The sequence below is a fragment of the Mesocricetus auratus genome, unplaced genomic scaffold, assembly GCF_017639785.1.
Source record: "Mesocricetus auratus isolate SY011 unplaced genomic scaffold, BCM_Maur_2.0 Super-Scaffold_100010, whole genome shotgun sequence".
In the NCBI taxonomy this organism is placed as follows: Eukaryota; Metazoa; Chordata; class Mammalia; order Rodentia; family Cricetidae; genus Mesocricetus; species Mesocricetus auratus.
The window spans coordinates 76,936,876-76,946,276 of record NW_024429194.1 but is presented as its reverse complement, the minus strand read 5'-3'; the positions used below and the strand labels follow the sequence as shown (position 1 = coordinate 76,946,276).

The 9,401-nt window shown below is 47.3% G+C and overlaps 1 long non-coding RNA gene across 1 annotated transcript in view; it reads right to left on the bottom strand.

The window, feature by feature from the left end:
• Window positions 1-912: 912 nt before the first annotated feature.
• Window positions 913-9,401, bottom strand: part of LOC121142662 — a 107,091-nt gene continuing 98,602 nt past the window's right edge. The window contains exon 3 of the long non-coding RNA XR_005879688.1: window positions 913-1,662. This is a non-coding gene — a long non-coding RNA (uncharacterized LOC121142662). The remainder of the gene's footprint in view (window positions 1,663-9,401) is intronic.

Genomic DNA, 9,401 nt, shown 5'->3' with positions numbered 1-9,401 from the left:
CAGGAGCAAAATAAATTCCTCCCTGTCTGTGTTCTTTCAGGGAGAGGAGGAGCACAGGCTACAGAGTGAGTTCAAGACCAGCCTAGGCAACTTATCAAGACCCTGTCTCAAAAGTAAAAGGTAAACACAGGGCTGAGTGTGCATCACTACTGTAGCTTGCTTACCTTGCCTGTGCAAGACCCAAAGTTCCATCTCCGGTACAGAAAAAGAAGGTGGTCTAGAAAACTGGTGCCTAATAAGTGGGGTCTTCACTGTGAATACTTAACAATGGGGTTCCTACACCTTTGGAACTACTTGTGGGGAGAATCTGGAAGAGTTTTAAGAAGTGGGCCAGAGACTCACTGAGATGCTATAATTGGAGGTCAGTGATTGGTTCTGGTAGGAGCTAATAAGACCATAGGTTTACAGACTGAAGAGCAGTTTATTACTGCCCTCCACTCCCATGCCAAAGAGGACTGTGTTGGCAAATGGGTTACAGGTTCATGGCTGCTATAAAACATCTGGATAAAGCTAATGGAGGAGGGAAAGATTTGTTTGGAGTCGCTGATTAAAGATACTGTCCATCCTGCTCGGGAAGCGGTGGCCACAGGAGCAGCTTGGTCTCAAGTCCAGCAGCTGATGGCTCCGAACTAAGGCGATGAGAAAACCAAGAAAGGAATGTGGCTATCCACCTTACTCTTTCCTCTTCCTTCATTGTTTTTTTCCCTTTCTGAAGCTCTACCCCATTGGATGATGTTACACATATTTAAAGTAGGTCTCTCCCTCCCCCAACACCCAATTAATTCTCTCTGAAATACATCCAAAAGAGTAAGCGACTAATGCCATAAGCATCTGGTAATCCAATCATGTTGACAATCAAAATTAATCATTGCAAGGTTGTCCATGGTACATCCTAGCAAACAATTTATATATGTTTTGTCCATGTCCTACGACTTTGAATGAGGCTGAATTAGAATGCAATAAACTAATTGATTTGGTGGGGGGACTTTCAAGATGGCACAACATCTAGTGTGTGGCATGAATGTTGCTTGGCTGCTTTTGGCCAAGTTTATACTTAGAAGTGAGAGCATTAAAAGCCAAATGGAAAGGCTTGGAAAATGTGCTGCTTGACCACAAATGTGATATGTTCAAAGTTTCAGGCAAAAGGGGCATGGGTGTTATATAGGTGAAAGTAATGAGGTGGCAATGGGAAAGATGCCTTTGGGGCATCTGAGGAATTGGCAGAACCTCTTCCATTACAGGATCAGAGATATAAAGGTTTTAATTCACCTAAAAGGTACATCTGAGAAGCCCCCATGGCACCCTGTAGGTGCAGGAACAGCTAGATGAGTATTTTCATCTGAAAGGCTAAACCCAAGCTGGCCCTCAAGCCAGCAACAAATCCATTTCGGTATTCCTTGGTATTAATTGGTAATATTTGTATGATACTGGTTTTGTAGACATGCAGAATGCAAGAGATGTGGGATCATGGAGGCTTCCTCTCAGATTTCAAAGGAAGCCATTGGAGTCCAGGCCACTTGTTGTGGGGTTGGAACCCCATAGAGACATCGCTGAGGTGATGTGTGCAGCTGAGGCTGCAATGGAGACTCCAAGTTGTGGAACATCAGCTGTGAAGAGCTGCAGGCAGCACGTGGCACCGGCCCAAGACAGAAGCCATGTGGGCTGCAAAAGGAAAAGCCACAGGATCAGGATCTGATAGAGCTGATGCTGATATCAGATGGTGAGAGGCCACACAGGGACTAGCTGGTTTAACATTTTCTCTGCTTGGTTCTGTTCTCTGCTTTGATCCAGTCTTTTCTTGGTATGCCCCTATTCCTCCCACAGAATGAGAGTGTTTACCCTGTCCATTCCATCTTGGGAATATGTAACTTTCTCTCTCTCTCTCTCTCTCTCTCTCTCTCTCTCTCTCTCTCTCTCTCTCTCTCTCTCTCTCTCTCTCCCTTCCTTTCTTTCTTCCTGTCTTTCTTTCTGCATTTATTTACTTATTTAAACAAGTGTTCACAGCCAAGAGATTGCCTTGAGTTTCAGAAAATATTCCAAATGTAGAGTTTTGAACAATCTTGGAATTGTTAAGACTTTGGGGCTCTTGGAGATGAACTCTTAGGATACCCATGGGCCTTGTGGATCCTAAAATGTAATGTTGTGGCTTATAATATTCAAATGTATGTGTTGACCATTTGATCACTGACTGATGATGCTATATTGATTGGCCCTAGAAGCTTTAGGAAATGGAGGAAGTTTACTAATTGTTACGAGAAGCTTTTTCTTTGCTAGCTGCTTTGGTTTATCTCCCGCCAGTTGCCTGGGCTCTGTCGCTTTGTAGTCCCCAAATAAACACACAAGACGCTGTATTAATTATGAAGCTGTTGGCCTTTGCTTGTTTCTTACTGGCTTGCTCTGACTTAAATAATTACCCCATAATTGTTAATCTAAGTATTTCTCTTACCGGAGAATAGTTCCAGGCTTCCTACCCCATGGTGTTACATGTCGAACTCTCTCTTGTTTCTCCTTCCCAGAGTCCTCCTGGACTCCTAGTCCCTCCTATCTAGATTCCCTATTGGCCAGACAGTGCTTTATTGGCATAAGACTTCCCCAACAACTAATGCTGTCTCTGCAGGTTGTCCTTGGTCCATCCAGTCTCTCTGCTGCTTCTCTGCCATAGTTACGGTAGAAAAGCAGCCTACGCCACATGCTTCCACCACCATGCTGCTCTACAATGGTCCCGGGAACAATGGCGCCTCCCACAATACATTAAAAGCTCTGAAACTGAGCCAAGATATATCCTTTGTTGACTTAAATAAGTTGTTCACATCAAGTATTTTTGTCACAGTGACAAGAAAGTTAGCTATAATAACCCACATGGGGGGCATCTTCCTGACAGATTTGCTCCCTTGTATTATTTTAAATGTTCAGACTGTCCACAAAAATAAAATCATGAGATGTTCACAAACAAACAAACAAATAAATAACCTGGTTTGTTTTCCCTTGCTGTGATAAAGTACTCTGATCAAGAGCACACTGGGGAAGGAACTGTTTGTTCCATCTTACACTTGAGGTCACAGCCCATCACTGAGGGAAATCAGGACAAGAACTCAAGGCTGGAGCCCAGAGTAGAAACCATGGAAGAACGCTGCTTGTTAGCCTGCTGTCTGGCTCACTTTCTGGCTAGTGCTCAGCTAGAGTCTTGTGTACAGCCCAGGACCACCTTTCTAAGGAAGGGTGCCACCCACAATAATCTATATCTTCCCACATCAGTAAACAATCAAGGTAATCCCTCAGAGACATGCCTATAAACCAGCCTGAGCTTGCTTAAAAATCGGTTTGGGGCTTCTCTTCTCTGTTGACTCTGGGCTGTGTCAGGGCTAGCCAGGACAAGAAATAAATAACCTTGGGAGCTGCTGCCCACTCCTGTGGTGGAATTTAGTCAATAGAACCTGTTCCTGAGGAACAGATCACTGACTTAGCAGATGAGGACTTTAAATCAGTTATTGTAAAGATGTTCAAGACTCCAAAGGCCCCATTCCACATGAAGGGATGCTCTCTCGGCCTGGACACATGGGGAGGACCTAGGCCCTGCCCGGGATGTTAAGACAGACTCTGAAAATCCATCATGGAAGGCCTTACCCTCCCGGGGGAGCAGAGGCTGGATGGAGTGGGGGGTTGGGAGGATTGGGGGATCAGGGGAAGGAGGAGAGGGAGAGGGAGAGGGAGCTGGGAGTAACGCGTAAAAAATTAAATAAAAAAGTTATTATTAAAAAATTAAGAAAACTAGAGAGCTATGTCTTCTCAAACATAACCATAATGTCAATAAGGAGAGTCTGACCTTTTACTAAGGAACTAAATAGAAATTCTGAAGTTGGAAACACAGTAACTATAACGAAACCATTATATCTGTGAAGCTGACAGAAAAATGGTAATGCTTTTTTCACTAACCCTTGAACCTGTGTATCTACTCAGTGGCTGACAGTGCTGGTGTGTGGTCATAAGTAAACTTCTTGTTTATTGCACGTAAGTCTCCCATCTGATCCAGCATAGCCTTGGGAGACTGAAGAACGCTAGTCTGGTAATGATAGTAAGTGTGCCTAGCACAGTACAGATGCTGATCACGGGCACATCTGGTGAGGAAAAGGGACAGGTGCTCTCCATGCGGGGAGTGGAGGCACAGCTGCAGAAGCAGGAAGCTGAGGGCTGCTATCTTGACCCACAGGCACCAAGCAAGGAGCAATCTGGTTATGGTGTGAGGTTTTAAGACCTCAGACTCCTCCCGCAGTGAGGCACTTCCTCCAACAAGGCCACACCTCCTAAACCTTCCCAAACAGAGCCACTCTCATAACCAGCACAGTTGGGGAGGCCCAATATCATGAGAGTCTCAAGCAGATCCCAGGCCCAGAGAGGTAGGCCAGCCTCCCTCTTGGTTGGAATGGAGATGTCAGTGATGAACATAGGGCCTATCTCACCTCAGGCAAAGCCTGGGGCTATGGCTTGAGTGCTGGCCTTTTCCTCCTACCCAGTCCTCAGGTGGAGTGCACGGCTGCTGATGAAGGGTAAGGCACAGCACCTCACTTCTCAGAACCCTGAGTGGTTGTGGGCTTGGTCTGAATGACAGGGACCCAGTGCTCCAAAGGGCTAGTGTGCAGTACTGCATGGTGTCAATGTGCCCACCTACATGCCTCACTGGGGGCACCAAGACTACAACACGCCATACCTGGGTCCCTGCAGAATAAACTAACAGCTTCAGGGGGCCCACTATGATCTGGAGGTGGCTGTAATCCTGAGGAGATCCTGATTCAACTCTGAGTCCACCTTTTTTGGGATGTTCTTTCATGAATTAAACTCTGCCTTTCACATCTCATCCTATAAAGTGGATTAGAGGCAGGGCTAATTACAGAACACCCAGCCTGGCATCAGCAGGGTGCGTAGCTCCCCTACTCCACAGCAGCAGCCTCTCCAAAAGTCTGCCTCTGCTCTGCAACCAACTGACAATAGCCCCATGGCTTTGGAAGCCATGCTGAGGAAGAGGCCCAGCCTGGTGCTGCTTTCTGCTGGTGGGTACAGGATAGACTATTTCTGATTTCCAAGGTGGTGCTGGGCCGTCAGAAGTGGGTGTATTCCAATCAGCTGTGACTCCCCACAACAAAGCCCAGCGACTTTCAGCCCTCTGTACTTGGAGCTGCAGCTCGTCTAGAATGGGGACACGTTGGAGGGTAGTTTTACATGTTCTAGATAGATTCATTCAGAGGCAGCTGTTTAGGTTGCCATGTGTGGACCTGGTGACACTGTGGAGAGAATAGAGATGACAGTCAGTGTTTGGGAGCCTGAACACCTAGGCACGTATGACTCTAGTCTACAGTGATGGATCTGCTCCAGGTCGCAGTTCAGAAGCTATTTCACTCAAAGCAGAATGGCAACAAGGGCTTTGCTGCTTCTACTTAGATATCAGTGAATGAGTAGGTGAGTGAAAGGATGAATGAATGAGAAAATGAAGGAGTGAATGAGCATGAGTGGGTGGTTAAAGAGCAAGAGGTAAGCAAATGAGTGAATAAAGGGTGAATGAGTGCATGTGGTCCTTGGCATCTAAGTCAGTCCTTCATTCACCTCCATCCCCAGGGCATGACTGATGGACCTGGCCTGTCTTCAGTGAGAACTATGTGGTCATTCCAGTCAGAATCCCCATTCCTGATACCTTGTCTTGCTGATTCCCATCTCCTGACCACACATGCCCCTTGGCTGGGATCCCTGCTTTCTTGTGTTATATTTGTAGTCCAGCCCATCTCTTCCCCCTCTACAAGATCTCATTTCAGTGGTCACACACCTTCTGGTCCTGTGCTTTAACAGGTGTCGCGGAATCACTTCCTTTAGTGCTGGGGCCCCAGAACACGATATGGACATGACGTAGTGGTCCTGTGACCCATGAGCTGTGGGCAAGACAGAGCTGACCTCTCTATTTGGGCATTGTGTGATAGACAGGAGTAGTGAGGTTTTTCTAGAAAGAAGGCATACAGTTCAGAAATAAAACAACGTATTCTGGAAGCCTCTAGAAGTCCTTCTGTGTTAGAGCAGCCCTGGTCTGAGTGCCATGAGCCAATGAGGAGTTGTGAGGATCTGACTGAACCCTGATGACATCCAACATGGGACAGTATCACTGATAATGGCACATGACTACCCCAAATGCACGGGGGTATATCTCCAACACCCCAAATCTGGAGGCTTCCCTGACAGCTTGCTGCAGCTTATTGACCTGGAAGGAATCGTGCAAACGGCAGAGCCAGGAAGTGTCCTTCTTCAGGAGACTAGCCACCACCTGAGACAACTAGCGCTGCCATAAATCCCAGCCAATCACATAATGAGATTTAATATTTGATGTCAGATCATTAGAATATAATGAATTTGCCACTTTAATATTGATGAATAATCAGTCCTATTAGGGCTAAGGGAACAAGATTTAGGGCAAAGAGAAAATTAATTGCTGGGTGATGGCACCGGGCAAGGCTCCCTCCTGAGTCATACTTAATCTGCCCTGCAGAGACTGATCCAGGCATCCTGTCTCTGATATCACAGGAGGACTTTGCTCCTGCAGACACTGGACCCAAGTTCAAGGACAGCACAGGCAGACTGTGTATCCCCCCCAAATCATGTTGAAGCCCTAAACCCAGTGAATAATGTAATTACTGCCCTGCTGTGACAAAATACCCAACCAAAGCAATGTAAAGAAGGGTTTATTTGGGTGACAGTTTGAGGGTACAGTCCTTCATGGCAGAGAAGTCACGGCAGCAGGTGGATTGAGTCCACAGTCAGGAAATGGAGATGAATGCTGCTGCTCAGCTTGCTTTCCTGCATGTGCAGTCCAAGACCACAGCCTGTGAGATGGTGCTCCCTACATCAAGGATGGGTCCTCCCTCCCCCTCAGTAAAATCTAGAATGCCCCTTAATGCCCACAGACCTGTCCATTGGTGATTCTAGATCTTGACAAGTTGACAATCCAAATTAGCTATCACAGTGTTAGGAGACATAGACAGGTGGGTTTATATGACAGGACTGGTAAGCTGATAAGATACCTCTCTTAGTCAATGTCCTATTTGTTAGCATTCAGACACACCTGGCCCTCCCCTGGAGCCTGGCAGACTGCATCACCCCTGCATGCATGCTCAATATGGCAGGCAGTACCCTGGCCTGCTGAGTGATCTCTGTGCATATGCTCTGTGCTCTGCTCTTCAGAAGGCAGTACCCTACCTGCTTTCTCCCTCTTCTTCCTCTCCGTCTCTCCCACCCCCCCTCTCTCTCTCCCTCTCTCTCTATTTCTCTCTCACACTCACTCTTTCTCTCTTGTTCTCTCCCTCTCTCTTCCCACAAGGCCACTCTGCACTCCCATTCTCTCTCGCCTCTCTCCCTCCCCCTCCCCAATAAACCCTTCAAGTGAGCTCTGTCTGCTTGGCTCATCTGTCTGTCTCTCACCCGCCATGGTTTGGACCCAACCTACCAAGGTCTCTCTTGTGCGGTATCATAACACTATTGCTGTGAAGAGACACCGTGACCACGGCAACTCTTTTTTTATTTATTTTATTTATTTTTAAAATTTAAATTAGAAACAAGCTTGCTTCATATGTCAATCCCAGCTCCCTCTCCCTCCTCTCCTCCCCCGCCCCCCCTGCAAGTCTCCCCCAACTCCAATCCCTACTCCACTCTCCAGTGAGTGTGAGGCCTTCATGGGGGATCTCCAAAGTTTGTCATATCACCTGGGGCAGGGCCCAGGCCCTCCCCCATGTGTCCAGGCTGAGACAGCATCCCTCCATGTGGAATGGGTTCCCAAAGTCCATCTGGATGCCAGGGATAAATGCTGATCTATCACCGTAGGTCCCAAAGAATGCCAAGGCATCCTCACTGGCACTCACATTCAGGGAGTCTGGATCAGTCCCATGCTGGCCTCTCAACTATCAGTCTGGGGTCCAGGAGCTACCCCTTGTTCAGATTACTTGTTTCCCAGAGCACCTCTTTTATAAAATCTTTGGCGGATGGCTTAGACTTCTTACTGGCTACCTCTTTCTTAATTTTAAACCCATAACTATTAATGTATGTATTTCTTTTTATTTTTATTTTTAAATTTAAATTAGAAAATTAGAAACAAGGTTGCTTCACATGTCAATTCCAGGTCCTCTCCCTTTCCCTCCCCTCCTCCTGCGCCCTCCCACCAACCCCCCCAATATCCCCTCATTTCCCCAGGGAGGGTGAGGCCCTCCATGAGGGTGTCCATAGTCTGTCATTCATCCAGGGCAGGGCCTAGACCCTCCCCCAAGAGTCCAGGGTGAGAGAGCATCTCTCATCGTTGGATGGGAGCCCGAAGTCCATTTGTATACCCGGGATAAATATTGATCTACTACCCAAGTCTCAATAGATTCTCAAGCCTCCTCTCTGACACCCACATTCAGGGGGTCTTGATCAGTCCCAGGCTGGATTCCCAGGCACCAGTCTGGGATTCAAGAGCTCCCCTTGTGAGGTCAGCCCACAGCAACTCTTAATAGTGGAAAACATTTGATTGGGGTTTGCTTACAGTTCAGAGGTTAGACCATTAGGTGAGGGAACATGGCAACGTGCAGGGAGACAGAGTTCTGGAGAGTCCTACATCCAGATGGGCAGGCAGGAGGAAGAAAGAGACACTGGGCCTAGCTTGAGCATTTGAAACCCCAAGCCCACCCTCATGGCACACTTCCTCCATCAAGGCCACACCCCCTAAGCCCTGTTAAGTAGCCCCACTCCCTAATGACTAAGCATTCAAATATATGAGCCTATGGGGGCCATTCTTATTCAAACCACCACAATACCAGACTCTTCCCAGTCACCTGAGGATCCAGAAGATAGTATCTTTAAGCCATGAAAAACCTTGCCAGCAAGCTCTCTACCAGCCTTGACCTTGAACTTCTAAAAGTCTAAGTGTCGAAAATGAGGGAACACCCATACCTGGTGTTCAAGCAAGCATTGGTGGTATGTGTTACTGGGCCCGAACTGATTAAAACAATCAGAAACCCCCGTGAAGCCTGTAAATACACATCTGCCTAGGGGTAAGTGTGAAATGTGTGTCTTCCCCTAAAACCAAATTAAGTCTAAACATTCGAAAATGGGGAAAGGAGTATGTGTGGGGGGGTGGCGGAGGTCGTGCATGGAGAGTCTGCTGCTGTTCACTCCATTTACTCCAGCTAAAAAGAAAGTAAGAAGCCAGGAAGTATGGTCACATGTTCACACAGGTCAGTGCTCATGTACTCTGCAGCCCTGCTCAGCCCTCAGAACCCTGACAGGGGAGGACAAGTCAGGCTAAGGACATCTCCAGCCACCCTGAAGAGGTATATGAGAGGAAGGGACCGTCCACCACCCCTGTTGAGAATTGGGGACTCCTGGAGGCAGTGACCAGA